The 14,976-nt window shown below is 38.4% G+C and overlaps 1 long non-coding RNA gene across 1 annotated transcript in view; it reads right to left on the reverse strand.

The window, feature by feature from the left end:
* The window catches only part of LOC150091325 (uncharacterized), a 72,642-nt gene that overhangs the window by 19,478 nt on the left and 38,188 nt on the right, over nucleotides 1-14,976 (reverse strand). The window contains exon 4 of the long non-coding RNA XR_016548100.1: nucleotides 13,517-13,570. This is a non-coding gene — a long non-coding RNA (uncharacterized LOC150091325). The remainder of the gene's footprint in view (nucleotides 1-13,516; nucleotides 13,571-14,976) is intronic.

The raw sequence follows: 14,976 nt of genomic DNA on the forward strand, positions 1-14,976 counted from the left end.
CTGTTGCAGCAGTGTACTGTCATTAGTGTCATTAAAAATCCTGCCAACTTTTGTATTGTCTGCAAACTTGGACATTAAGCGTGATGTACCATCATCAATATCATTTCTAAATACAGAAAACAACAATGGACCCAACACTGAACCCTGAAGGACTCCACTAATAACTGAAGTCTTATCTAGATGATCCTACAATGCTTCTTTTTTCTTTTTTAATTTCCCTGGAACAGAAGTTAAACTAACAGGTCTGTAATTACCTGTGTCTCCCTTTGATCCTCCTTTGTGGATTGGGGTCACATTTGCACATCTCCAGTCCATGGGTACCTCCCGAGTCCAGGGATGCTCTCATAATTATGGCTAAGGGTTTGCTTACTTACTTTGGCACCTCCTTTAATATAACTGGATCGATTCCATCCACCCCAGGTGCCTTTCTTGTGTTTATCTTCAACAATTTCTCCTTCACTTTACTCTCAGTTATTACAAGATTATCTAGCTTACTGCCAGAGTTGAATACACCTCTGGCATTCCCCTCCCTGAATAACTCCTCATATTCAAATGTCGATGCAAAATATTCATTTAGTTTTTTAGCTACCTGAGCAGGATCATCAACAATTGAACCATCGATATCAAGTGGACCAATCTGATTCATCCCCTTCCTTCTAGAGTTTACATAAGTAAAGAACTCTTTGCTGTTTTTCTTTGCATCCTTTGCCACAGATTTCTCGTAATCTGCCTTTGCCTGCCTAACCACTTTGTAACTTGGTTACACACCAACTTATATCTATCATAGGCTTCTGTGTCACATGTTAATTTATATGTATCCCATGCATTTTTCTATATTATATGTATCGTACGCATTATTCAGGGAGGGGAATGCCAGAGGTGTATTCAACTGTGACAGTAAGCCAGATAATCTTGTAATAACTGAGAATAAAGTGAAGGAGAAATTGTTGAAGATAAACATAAGAAAGGCACCTGGGGTGTATGGAATCTATCCAGTTATATTAAAGGGGGCAGCAAAGGAAGTAAGAAAACCCATAGCCATAATTATGAGAGCTTCCTTGGACTCAGGGGAGGTACCTATTGATTGGAAATGTGCAAATGTGACCCCAATCCACAAAGGAGGATCAAAGGGAGACACAGGTAATTACAGAACTGTTAGTTTAACTTCTGTTCCAAGGAAATTAATGGAGGCACTGGTTAAAGAAGCATTGCAGGCTCATTTAGACAAGGCTTCGGTTATAGCATGGGTGTGTTAAGAGGAAGTCTTGTCTGACCAATTTGATTGGATACTATGATGTGGTCACAAAGGAACTGGATGCAAATAATATTTTTGATATCATATATTTGGATCTTAGAAAGGCTTTTGATACTGTTACACATGGAAGACTGCTGTTCAAATTGGAGCAGTGTGGCATTAGAGGCAAATTGCTGCTATGGATAAAGGGATGGTTGAGTGGGAGAAGACAGAGTGTGGTAATCAATGGACACTGAATGTTATTAGTGGAATCCCCCAGGGTTCAGTGTTGGGTCCATTGTTGTTTTCTGTATTTATAAATGATATTCATGATGGTATATCAGACTTAATGTCCAAGTTTGTAGACAATACAAAGGTTGGTGGGGTTGTTAACGATACTAATGACAGTACACTGCTGCAACAGGATCTAGAAAAATTGAGCAGATGGGCTGAGAGGTGGCAAATAAAGTTTAACATTGACAAATGTAAAATACTACATATGGGAAGCAGTAATCCCAGAGTAACGTATAAACTCTGTGGTACCACACTGACAGTGGTAGAGAATGAAAAGGATCTGAGGGTAATTGTACAGGCAGATATGAAGTTTTCTGTGCAGTGCAGACGATCTGAAAGAGTAGCTCATGGTGTCTTGTCAATGACATACAGGAATTTTTCTAGCAGGGATAAGGAGGTGATTATCCTCTTGTATAAGGCAATGGTCAGACCACACCTTGTATACTGTATACAGGTCTGGAGGCCTCATTTTAAGAAGGATATAGAGCTGTTGGAACGAGTACAGAGAAGGGCAACAAGATTAGTGAATGAAACAAAGGGTTGCTCTTACGAGGAAAGGCTTAAGTTTTGCAAACTACAGTGTCTGGAGACTAGGCACCAGCGAGGTGATCTGATAGAGATGTATAAGGCCTTGAATGGTTTGAGCATGCTCAATGCTGATGGGATTTTTCCTCTTGCTCAGTATAATTGCCTGAGAGGACATAAATTCAAATTGAGGAAAGACGGTTGTAGGATAGATGTGTAGAAATTTGCCTTTAGCCAGCGGGTGTTTGATTGCTGGAACAAACTTCCATCTGTCTTTGTAGAAGTTGATAGCTTAAATAGATTCAAGGCAGAACTTGACAAACATTGGGAGCGAGTGGATGGGTGAAATAAGAGGGTTTTTTTTTTTTTTTTTTTTGGCTGATGCTATATAAGCTTGCTTTCTTGCATCATGTGCCTTTGCTAATGCTAATGCCAATGCTAATGAATTCATGCATCTTTAACTAACTATGTTAGTTACAGATCTAACTATAACATCTTTAACTAACATTGTTAGTTAAAGATGCATGAGAGGAAGATCCCATCTTACAAGAAAAAAAAAGCATGTATCTATACATATCAATGTTTCCTAAATGGTGTTCAAACGAACCCTGGGGCTCCATGAAGTGAAAGTGCGGGTTCCACTAGAAAATAAGGACTAAAACAAAACATTAGAATATCATTTCAAGACTTAAAAAAAATTCTAATAATGTTTCTCAAAAAGAATTAAATATTTTTTTTTAATAATTTTAATTTAAGAAATCACGGCTTGTTCATATATTAATCAAATTATATGTACATAATTGAAAATTATAAACATAATATTGTTTATATAAGAGAAGATACAGGCTTAATGTTGAAGTTTGCAGATGATACAAAGGTTGGCAATGTTGTTAATGGCAGTGTGCTACTGCAACAGGATCTAGATAATTTGGGCAGATGGGCTAAGAAGTGGCAACTGAAGTTTAACCTTGACAAATGCAAAGTACTGCATATGGGTAGAAGTAACCCCAGAGAAACGTACTAACTGTGTGGTACTACACTTAAGGTGGTAGAAAATGAAAAAGACCTGGGAGTAATTGTGCAGCCAGATATGAAGTTTTCTGAGCAATTCAGACAGGCTGTCAGGGCAGGTCATGGGGTTTTGTCAATGATATATAGGAATTTTGCTAGCAGGGAGAAGGAGGTGATTATCCATCTGTATAAGGCAATGGTCACACCACGCCTTGAGTACTGCGTACAGGTCTGGAGGCCTCATTTTAGGAAGGATGTAGATTTACTTGAGCGTGTACAGAGAAGAGCAACAAGACTGGTGAGGAGAATGAAGGGATCCTCTTACCAAGAGAGGCTTAAGTTCTGCAAATTACAGTGGCTGGAGACTAGGCACCTGCGCGATGATCTGATTGAGGTATATAAGGCCTTGAATGGGTTGAGCATGCTGAATTCTGATGGGATCCTTCCACTTGTTCAGATTATGAACCTAAGGGGGCATAAATTCAAATTAAGAAAAGACAGATGTAGAATAGATGTGCAGAAATTTGCCTTTAGCCAGCGGGTGGTTAATTGCTGGAACAAACTTCCATCTGTCGTTGTGGAAGTTGATAGGTTGAATAAATTTAAGGAGGAACTGGACAGGCATTTGGAGGGAATGGTGTGATTTTTTCTTTTTTTTGGTTGATGCTGCATAAGCTCATACACATGCTTTCTTGCATCACATGCCACTACTACTACTACTACTACTACTTCTGGCAGTGCCATACCATGTTGGATCAATTGCAAATGCTTTGTCAGTACACTATAACTAGGCAATCTCTAGTGCAAGGGATGTTGCCAGTGTCATGCCATGTGCAGTTGCCAGTAAATCAATTGGTATGTTCAAACAATCACCTGATCTCATTGCATACGCCTATTAAACAATTTTGTTAATCTATACAGTTCATATTCACTTTTGCTAAAACATTCCAACAGTTACACAGAAAATTTAAATTACTAACATCGAGGCTCTAGCCCTAAATGCGCCTTAGTCTAAATACATCATACACCATCAGGCATCTCTCATATTGTGGAGTTATACTTCATAACTGTTTTTGCCATCATTGCATCACTTGGGTACCTACCCACTCACTGACGAAGGGCCAAATAGCCCTGAAACAGTGCTGTCTGGGTGGTGGTACCTATCTGAGAATAAGTAACACTAGTCTTCTCCTTAGGTGAAGCGTTACTTATTCGAAGTAGTGCAATATCATGGCAACTCGTTGTGAAGGTATTCACAATATGAGATATAACCTAAAACGATGCCACCTTAAAATTTTCTGTTTATTCAGAAATGGCTGTGTATTATGATGCTAAGCACTTTATATACATCGTCTAAATTTGTTCGCAGCTTGAGGCTCTAGCCCTAAATGCGCCTTAGTCTAAATACATCATACACCATCAGGCATCTCTCATATTGTGGAGTTATACTTCATAACTGTTTTTGCCATCATTGCATCACTTGGGTACCTACCCACTCACTGACGAAGGGCCAAATAGCCCTGAAACAGTGCTGTCTGGGTGGTGGTACCTATCTGAGATGTTGTTGTTGTTGTTGTTTGGTTTTTAGGAGCATTAGCAACTAAGGCCATATTGCTCCGGGATATGCGGTGGTCATTCCCTGACCTTTCCGCATCCTCCATATTTGGTGGTAACGGGCTCGAACCCCGGTCTAATCAAGAAGCGTGTGCTATGCACTGCTGCTCCTTCCCACCTGGCTACGGAGGCGCCTACCTATCTGAGAATAAGTAACACTAGTCTTCTCCTTAGGTGAAGCGTTACTTATTCGAAGTAGTGCAATATCATGGCAACTCGTTGTGAAGGTATTCACAATATGAGATATAACCTAAAACGATGCCACCTTAAAATTTTCTGTTTATTCAGAAATGGCTGTGTATTATGATGCTAAGCACTTTATATACATCGTCTAAATTTGTTCGCAGCTTGAGGCTCTAGCCCTAAATGCGCCTTAGTCCAAATTACTAACATCTAAATTCACCATGGATCCTTGGATAAAAGAAGGAACCTTAAAGAATAAATTAGTACTTCAAACAGTTCCGTGCTTACAAAAACCAGGAAGGACGATACCAAGGTAAATCAAGGTGACAGTTGTGAAGAAATACAGCCTTCTGTTTCTGGATTTACAGAAACCACTGATACATCCAGAAAAAACAAGAACCGCTCAAATCCATTAAATTTTCTTCTCTTACTAAGAAACACAAATGTGAAGCAAGCTATTTGTTATTTGGATTCACAAGCAGTGAGGATAAAGGTGCACACAACACCCAATACAACAAAATAGTAGCAGATAGTTCTTTAACACCTGCTAAATTATGATAAAATTTCAAAAAATATCACTCGGATTATAAATATAGAGCATTGATTGTAGCAGACCGTTGAATTATATGAAAAGCTATACTTTTCTTTTTATTTCAAAAAATTTAAAACAAACAACAAAAAAACAACAGAGGCTTTTTAAAAGGTGAGTTATTGCATAGCACTCACTGGAGAAGAGTACACAATTGGAGAATCACTAATAAAACCATATGTGCAAAAGACAATGCAGTGTGTGTGTGTGTGTGTGTGTGTTAAATAAGAAGTCATGTAAACAAAGTTGAGGTTCTGCCACTTTCCAACAATGTTTCACGTCATACTAATGATCTTGCTGGTAACATAGAGAAAGAGCTTATTTCTTTGCTACATCTCTGTGATGCAAACTTATTACTATTAGACAAGTCCACTATTGTTGCTGGTCCTTTCTTGTTTTTATGAAAACTCCAAACATGAGAGGTATTAGAACCTATAGTACTTAGTGCCATGCATGGGTTGAAGGATGAGAGGATTAAAAAAATATCTGAATTTAAACTATCAACTTCACGACAGATGGAAGTTTGTTTCAGCAATCAACCACAAGCTGATTGCTGGAACAGGTACATTTACGCATGTCTATTCTGCAAACTGGCTTTCCTCAATTTGAATTTATGCTCCCTCAGGTGAGTAATCTAAGCAAGAGGAAGAATCTCATCAGCATTGAGCTTGCTTAAACCATTAAAGGCCTCATACACCTCAATTAGCATTAGCATTAGTAGAGCATGTGAAGGAAAAACACAAACTTATACAGTATCAGCCAAAGAAAAAAAAAATTTCCCATTTCATCCTCCCATTCCTCCAAAAGTTAATAATAGTAATAGTAATGAGGCATGTGAGGCAAGAAAGCAAGCATATGAGCTTATGTAGCATCAGCCAAAAAAAAAAACAATTTCACACATCCATTTCCCCTAAAGGTTAGTCCAGTTATTCCTTCAATTTATTTAAGCTATCAACTTCCACAAGGTGATTATCCCTTAAACAAAGGGCTAATCACCTCCTTTTCCAACAGATGGAAATTTGTTCCAGCAATTAACCACCCACTGGCTAAAGACAAATTTCCACACATCTATTCTACAACTGTCTTTCCTCAATTTGAATTTATGCCCACTCACATTCGTATTTTGAGCAAGCAGAAGAATCCCATCAGAATTCAGTGTGCTCAACCCATTCAAGGCCTTATACACCTCAACCAGATCGGGTCACCCTTAAACAAAGGGCTAATCACCTCCTTTTCCAACAGATGGAAATTTGTTCCAGCAATTAACCACCCACTGGCTAAAGACAAATTTCCACACATCTATTCTACAACTGTCTTTCCTCAATTCGAATTTATGCCCACTCACATTCATATTTTGAGCAAGCAGAAGAATCCCATCAGAATTCAGTGTGCTCAACCCATTCAAGGCCTTATACACCTCAACCAGATCGGGTCACAGGTGCCTAGTCTCCAGCCGCTACAATTTGCAGAACTTTCTTGGTAAGAGTACCCCTTCGTTCCCCTCACCAATCTTGTCTTCTCTGTACAAGCAACTCTACGTCCTTCCTAAAATGAGGCTTCCAGACCTGTACATACTAATCAAGGCGTGGCCTGATCATTGCCTTATACAAAGAGATAATCATCTCCTTTTCCCTACTAGAAAAATTCCTGTATATCATTAACAATACCCCATGAGTTGCTCTGGCAACCTATCTGCATTGCTCAGAAAACTTCATATCTGACTGCACACTTACTCCCGGTCATTTTCATTTTCTACCAACCACCTTAAGTGTAGTATCACACAATTGGTAATTTTCTCTGAGGTTATTTCTATCCATATGCAGTACTTTGCATTTATCAATGTTAAACTTCAGTTGTCACTTCTCAGCCCATCTGCCCAAAATTTTCTAGATCCTGTTGCAGCAGCACACTGCCATTACTGTCATTAACAAACCTGCCAACCTTTGTATCATCTGCAAATTTCGATATTAAGCCTGTTATACCTTCATCAATATCATTGACAAATATACAAAACAACAGTGGGCCCAACACCGAACCCTGGGGGACCACTGATAACATTAGTCCACAAACAGCAGCATCCATTGATTACAACTCTCTGTCTTCTCCCACTCAACCATCCCTTTATCCATAGCAGCTACTTGCTCTTAATGTCATACTACTCCAATATGTACAGTAGTCTTCCATTATGAACAGTGTCAAAAGCTTTCCTGAAATCCAAGCATATGACATCAAAATTATTTTTTGCATCCAAGTTCCTTCGTGACCACATCGTAGTATCCATTCAAATCAATCACACACGACTTCCCCTTAATAAACCCACCCAAAACTACAGACTTGTCTAGATGATCATGCATTGTTTCTTTAACTACCAACTCAGTTATTTTCCCCGCAACAGAAGCTAAACTCACAGGTCTGTAATTACTCGTGTCACCCTCTGATCCTCCTTTGTAAATTAGGGATACATTTGCACATCTCCAATCCATGAGGGACCTCCCCCTGAATCGAAGGATGTTCTCATAATTATGGGTAAGGGTTTGCTTACTTCCTTTGTGGCCTCCTTTAATATAACTGGATATATCCCATCCCCCCCCAGGTGCCTTTCTTATGTTTAACTTCAATAATTTCTCCTCCACTTTGCTCTCAATTATTGAAAAATCATTTAGCTCCCTGTTAGTTTAATAAACTTGCGGCCTCCACATCCCCACAGAATTCCTCATGTTCGAATAGATGCAAAATACATTATGATTGTCGGCAACCTGAGCAGGATCATCAACAGTTGAATCGTCATATCAAATGGACCAACCTGATTCTCCCCTTCTATAGTTTACATAAAAGTAAAGAAGCCTTTGCTGTTTTTCTTTGTATCCTTTGCTAAAGATTTCTCGTAATCTGCCTTCGTGTGCCTAACCTTTGTGACTTGATTACAGACTAGCTTATGTCTATCATAGGCTTCTGTGTCGCCTGGTAATTTATATGCATCACAAGAATTTTTCTTCTCTGCCACAAGTCTCATTAGTTCATCTAATATCCATTTAGGCCTACACCTTGAACAGTATTCCTTAATTAGTATGAAAAGCCTAATAGCTTCAATATTTAGAATTATCTGTTGGTAACATTATCAGCTGGTCCCACTGCATAGAATTTAAAAACTAAAACCACCGTAGTCACCTTTACGAAAGCAAAAACCCTTCCCTTTACCCCTGATGGTAGTTACCTCCTTGAGTAAATCCCACTTCAGTACACTGTAATCACTGCCACCAAGTAGTTCCTTTATCTGCAGATTCTTGATGCATGATAATCACTGCTGATAATCAGATCAAGAGTATTACTCCCTCTAGTTGCCTCCCGAACATGCTGCTGTAGAAAGCAATCATCCAATAAATCCACAAAAGCCTTGCTAGTGTGTGAGTGACCAACCCACAAGTTCCAATTCAATGTCTGGGAAGTTAAAATCCCCCATTATAAGAGATTCTGATTTACTGGCCCACTCCATTCCTCTGTACAGCTGTTTGTTGTACTTAGAGTCATTTAGCCTGTAACACACGCCTACCCTCAATTTTGCTTTCCCAATGCTTATATCATACCGAATTGAATCAACATTGCACTATCCACAGGATGCACTGCCTTAGATTTTATGCGTTTCTTAACTAACAGCAGAAGCCCTCCTCCCTTCCTAACCTGTCTATCCTTTCTGTACATGCTGTATTCTCCAAATTCCAGTTCTGCATTCCTTATATCGGTGTGACACTACTTCTCTGATATTCTGACAATATCCACCTTTGATGGCTTGATCAGCACTTCAAATTCATCAGATTTATTTACTACACTCCTATACTGGTATAAATGAACCTATTCTTAATCTTAGTTACCCTAATGCAGCTCATGTATTTACTTGTTCCATGATGACTATCATCAGTTTTTGAAATAGTCAATAAAATGGCATATATTTTTCAAAAACTTATCCATTTTGTAGAACTGAAAATTCTTTGACTTGCACGTGACCTAGTCTCCAGATGCTGCAATTTGCAGAACTTAAGCCTTTCTTAGTAAGAGAAGCCATTTGTTCCCCTCACCAATCTAGTTTCCCTTCTCTATACTCATTCCAGCAGCTCTACATCATTCCTAAAATTAGACCTCTAGACCTGTATGCAAGACTCAAGGTGTGGCCTGGCCATTGCCTTATATAAAGGGATAATCACCTCCTTATCCCACCTAGCAAAATTCCTGTATATCACTGACAAGGCCACATGAGCTGTGCCAGCAGCCTGTTGCACTGCTCAGAAAACTTTATATCTGACTGCACAATTATCTCTAGGTCTTTATCATTCTGAGTAGTGGTGTAACTAGGGTTGATGGCTCAGGGCAAATAAAAAAAATGGCACCCCTTCAAAACTGTTCTTTTGGAATTTTTGCATTTTTTAACTATAAAAAGGAGTCCCCCAAATTTGGCGCACAGGGCACTTGCCCCACCTGCCTCACCCTATTTACGCACTTGTCCCACCCTGAGTGTAATACAACACACGGTACATTACTCTGAGGCTGCTCCTACCCATAGGCAGTACTTTGCATTTCTCAATGTCAAAATTCAGTGACCTCTCAGCCCATCTGCCCAACTATTCAAGATCCTGTTGCAGTAGCGTATTTTCATTACCAACCTTTTTTACCATCTGCAAATTGGATATTAAGCCTGACATACCTTCATTGATATCATTGATAAATACAGAAAACAACAATGGGCCCAAAACCAAACCCTGTGGAACTCCACTAATAACATATCAGTCCACGAAGAGCAGTGTACACTGATTACAGCTCTCTGTCTTCACCCACTGAACCGTCCCTTTATCCGTAGCAGCAACTTGCCCCACCTGCCTCACCCTATTTACGCACTTGTCCCACCCTGAGTGTAATACAACACACGGTACATTACTCTGAGGCTGCTCCTACCCATATGCAGTACTTTGCATTTCTCAATGTCAAAATTCAGTGACCTCTCAGCCCATCTGCCCAACTATTCAAGATCCTGTTGCAGTAGCGTATTTTCATTACCAACCTTTTTTACCATCTGCAAATTGGATATTAAGCCTGACATACCTTCATTGATATCATTGATAAATACAGAAAACAACAATGGGCCCAAAACCAAACCCTGTGGAACTCCACTAATAACATATCAGTCCACGAAGAGCAGTGTACACTGATTACAGCTCTCTGTCTTCACCCACTGAACCGTCCCTTTATCCGTAGCAGCAACTTGCCCTTAATGCCACACTGCTCCAATTTGTGCTGCAGTCTTCAAAGTGCAACAGTATCAAAAACTTTCCTGAAATCCAAGTATATATCAAAATTACTTTTTGTATCCAGTTCCTTTGTGATCACATCGTAGTATCCAATCAAATTGATCAGACAATACTTCCCCTTAACAAACCCATGCTGTGTCTGAACTGTAACTGTAGTCGTATCTAGATGATCCTGCAATGCATCTTTAACTGGTGACTGCATTATTTTCCACGGAACAGAAGTTAAACTAACAGGTCTGTAATTACACGTCACCATATCACCCTTTGTGAATTGGGGATACATTTGTATCTCCAATCCCCTGAATCCAAGGATGCTCTCATAATTATGGCTAAGGGTTTGCTTACTTCCCTTGCTGCCTCCTTTAATATAAACAGGATAGATCCAATTTGTCCCAGGTGCCTTTCTTGTCTTTAACTTCAACAATTTCTCCTCCACTTTCCTCTCAGTTATTTCAAAATCATCTTGCTCCGTGTTACATTTTGATAAACATCTGGCCTCCACTTCCTTAGAGATTTCCTCATGTGTGAATGTAGATGTAAAATACTCATTCAGTTTGTTAGCTACCTGAGCAGGATCATCAAGGTCAAATCATTGAAATCAAGTGGATCAATCTGGTTTATCCCTTTTCTTCTAGAGTTTACAGTCTAAATGGGAAGTAAAGCTTCCCATTTAGAATGTTACTGTTGGTAACATCATCAGTTGTCCCACTGTATAAAATTTAAAAACTGTTTAAAGACCACTATAATCACCTTTATGAAAGCAAAAACCTTTGCCTTTACCACTAATGACAGTTAAATTTTTAAGTAAATCCCACATCAGCACACTGTGATCGCTGCCACCTGGTGGTTCCTTTATTTGCAAATTCTTAAGGTATGAATAATCACTGCTGATAATCAAATCAAGAATATTACTCCCTTTGGTTGCCCCTCAAACATGCTGCTGTAGAAAATAAACATACAATAAATTACAAAAGGAATGCTAGTGTGCGAGTGACCAACCCACAAGTTCCAGTCAATACTAGGTTAGTCGAAACGCTCCCATTATAAGATATTCTGATTTACTAGCCCATTTTATTTCTCTGTACAGATGTTCGTTGTACTCATCTGATTCATTAGGCCTATAACACACTTTTACTCTCATTTTCATTTTTCCATTGCTTATGTCACAACAAACCGACTGAACATTGCACTGTCTACCCATGTAAACTAGATGCACTGCCTTAGATTTTATGTGTTTCTTAACTAACAGCATAACCCCTCCTCTTTTCCTTCAAATTCCAATCCTGCATTCCTTATATCTGTGTGACATAACCTCTCTGATATTCCAACAATACCCACCTTTGAAACCTTGACCAGCACTTCAAATTCATGAAATTTTTTTACTATACTCCTAGCATTGGTGTACATGCATATGTCCTTACTCTTAGTTATCCTAACACAGGTCATGTATTTACTTGTTCCATGATGACTCCCAGCAGTCCTGGAAGTCCCCAGCACCTTGCTTTCCAAGCTGCTGTTAATTCAATAGAAGTAGTGTAAGAATCACTTTCACTTCTGCCTGTGGTTATCTGTTAATTTTGATAAACATCTGGCCTCCACTTCCCTAGAGATTTCCTCATGTGTGAATGTAGATGTAAAATACTCATTCAGTTTGTTAGCTACCTGAGCAGGATCATCAAGGTCAAATCATTGAAATCAAGTGGATCAATCTGGTTTAGTCTGTGTATCCCCCTCCCGAAGTTAGCAGTTTTCCAATCCACCTCAATAGTATCAGCAAATATTCTTGCGCCCTTTCTATTTAAGTGTATCTCATCCCTGTAGAAGCAGTTTCTCCTGTTAACAAGCACAAACCACACTGAGAAAAAGTTTACCCCATGAGCCTTGTACAATCTCTCCAGGGCCAAACTGATTGACAAAGCTCTCATCATATACTCCCTCCTATCGTGTCTGGGAAGAATTGCAGACACTTTCTAATTTAACCCTAAGTCCCGACTTTTTTTTTTGTACATACTTAACAAGCACAGGTAAACAACTTTTACCTGTACTTGTTAAGGTCCACAGATCTCCTACTCTTAATGTCATTAGTGCCAAAATGTACAATATCTCCTTTTGTGCCATTAAAAGATGATATCTGGTCTACAATGTTGTCAACTTTGGCATGCATACCCTATTCGGAATGATTTTTTTTTTTTTTTTTTTTTTGCTGGTGATGTATAAGCTTGCTTTCTTATATCATATGCCTCTACCAATGCTAATTTGTTGACATTAGACTTGAACTTCTGTAAATTGCAATTTTCAGGAAATACTTAGGAAAAACACTCTAATGACATAGCTCTAAGAAGACAGTCCCCACCTCCCACTAAAATCAGTATAGGCAGTCAGAAAACTCTGAAAAATTGATTTTCACCCACATTCTTATACAATTCTAAGACCATATTCACATCTAATGACAATTTCTATTTTCCTTTTTTCAGATTTACCACCAGGAATTAATGACAATTAAAAAATTTCACAATTCTAGATTAATCCTGTACAATATTTGGGTAATAAAACAATGATCTGAGAGCATTAATACAATTTTGCCTAAATTTTTTTTTTAGCAAGTTAACCTTTCTACTATTTAAAGAATTAAAATTTCTTATAAAAAACCTTGTGCAAAGCTGCATTGTTAGATTTTATCAATTTTTAAATAAACAAAACTGATAGTCTAAAATGGTGCAAATTTATTTGACACAACAAAAAAAGTTCAACATATAATTTTTCCCTTACCTTTATTTTGAACTGCAGTTGTAGAATTTTCTTCACTGTTTTCTCCCTTGTGCACTGAAAAAAAAAAAAAAAAAAAAACCTCCATAATAATGCATTTATAAAAAAGACTGGTTTACAAACAGTCATGTTTATAAATGAAATGTTGGGAAAAAATTCATGTTAGTCAATGTGTATACAGGTCAATATGGGAAAAAGTTGTACTTTGGATTAAATTTGAAAGTGTCTGCAGTTCTTTCCAGACACGACAAAAGGAAGTATGTGCTGAGAGCATCATCAATCAATTCGGCCCCGAAGAGAGTATACAAGATCTGTAAGGTAGAATTTTTCTAAGCATGGTCTGTGTTTGTTAACAGAAGAGACTGTTTTTACAGGGATGGGATAGACTTATATAAAAGGGGTGCCAGGGTATTTTCTGATGCTATCAAGGTAGTATTAGGTTGGCTGGAAAACTGCTAGCATCACCCACACTGATCAGTCAGAGAGAAAACTGGATAACCAATTACAAAAAAGAGTTGGCAAACCATAGGAAGGAACTTATTTAGACCTTTATGCCAAACACGATCAAAAGCCTTTGAAATGTCAAGAGCAATTGCTTGAGTTTCACCAAACATTTTTAATGAATTTGTCCATAGATGATAACATAAGCCAAAATATCACCAGTGAATCGACACTGACGGAATCCATACTGGCAATCAATATTCAAATGGAAGATAATTGGATGGGAGGGATTTGTCAAACATTTTAGGAACTGGCTGGATATGAGCAAATTTCCAGAACACCTTTGGTATAAGAAAGTGAAAAACGGTGACACAGAACAGGAGTAAGTTCAGGAGCACAGGCTTTGAGAACAAATAGAGAAATACCATCAGGACCTGCAGTTTTTTAGCATCAAGATTGTTCAAAATTCTTTGCAGATCCTTTTAATGGAAGACCACAGGAAGCATTGAATGGAGCATACTGTGAATGGTGGAAGGTAGTTTACCAAGATCATTAATACATGAGTTGGAAGAAAAATAAGATGATAGCATGTCAGCTTTATCCTTGGCTGAAGTGGCAATAGAACCATCTGATTTGACAGAGATGGAAACAGAGATGGGCAAAAGTTGCGGCCAATAGCTTTGGCAAGAGACTAGAATGCCCAGTTACCATTTGAACAAGAAGCAAGTTTTATATTCTTTAAAATTTGTTAAAGCATGTTTGAAATTTAGTTTGGACCAATTAATAACTGCTTTACAATTGTTGCATGCTTTGGTGTAGGCAGAAAATGAACCTGGAGATTTGGAACCATTTACGATATGCAACATTCTTCTCTTGAACAGCCTTAAGCATATTTATTGGAAAACCAAGGTTTAGATAAAGGACGAGATAAAGGACGAGATTTTAAGGTGGAGTGTGGAACAAAGGATTCCATCCCTAGAAGAATAATTTCACTAACACAATCTGACAAATGTCAACATCAG

Source organism: Mastigoproctus giganteus, chromosome 1 (assembly GCF_048544385.1).
Source record: "Mastigoproctus giganteus isolate SK-2022 chromosome 1, ASM4854438v1, whole genome shotgun sequence".
In the NCBI taxonomy this organism is placed as follows: Eukaryota; Metazoa; Arthropoda; class Arachnida; order Uropygi; family Thelyphonidae; genus Mastigoproctus; species Mastigoproctus giganteus.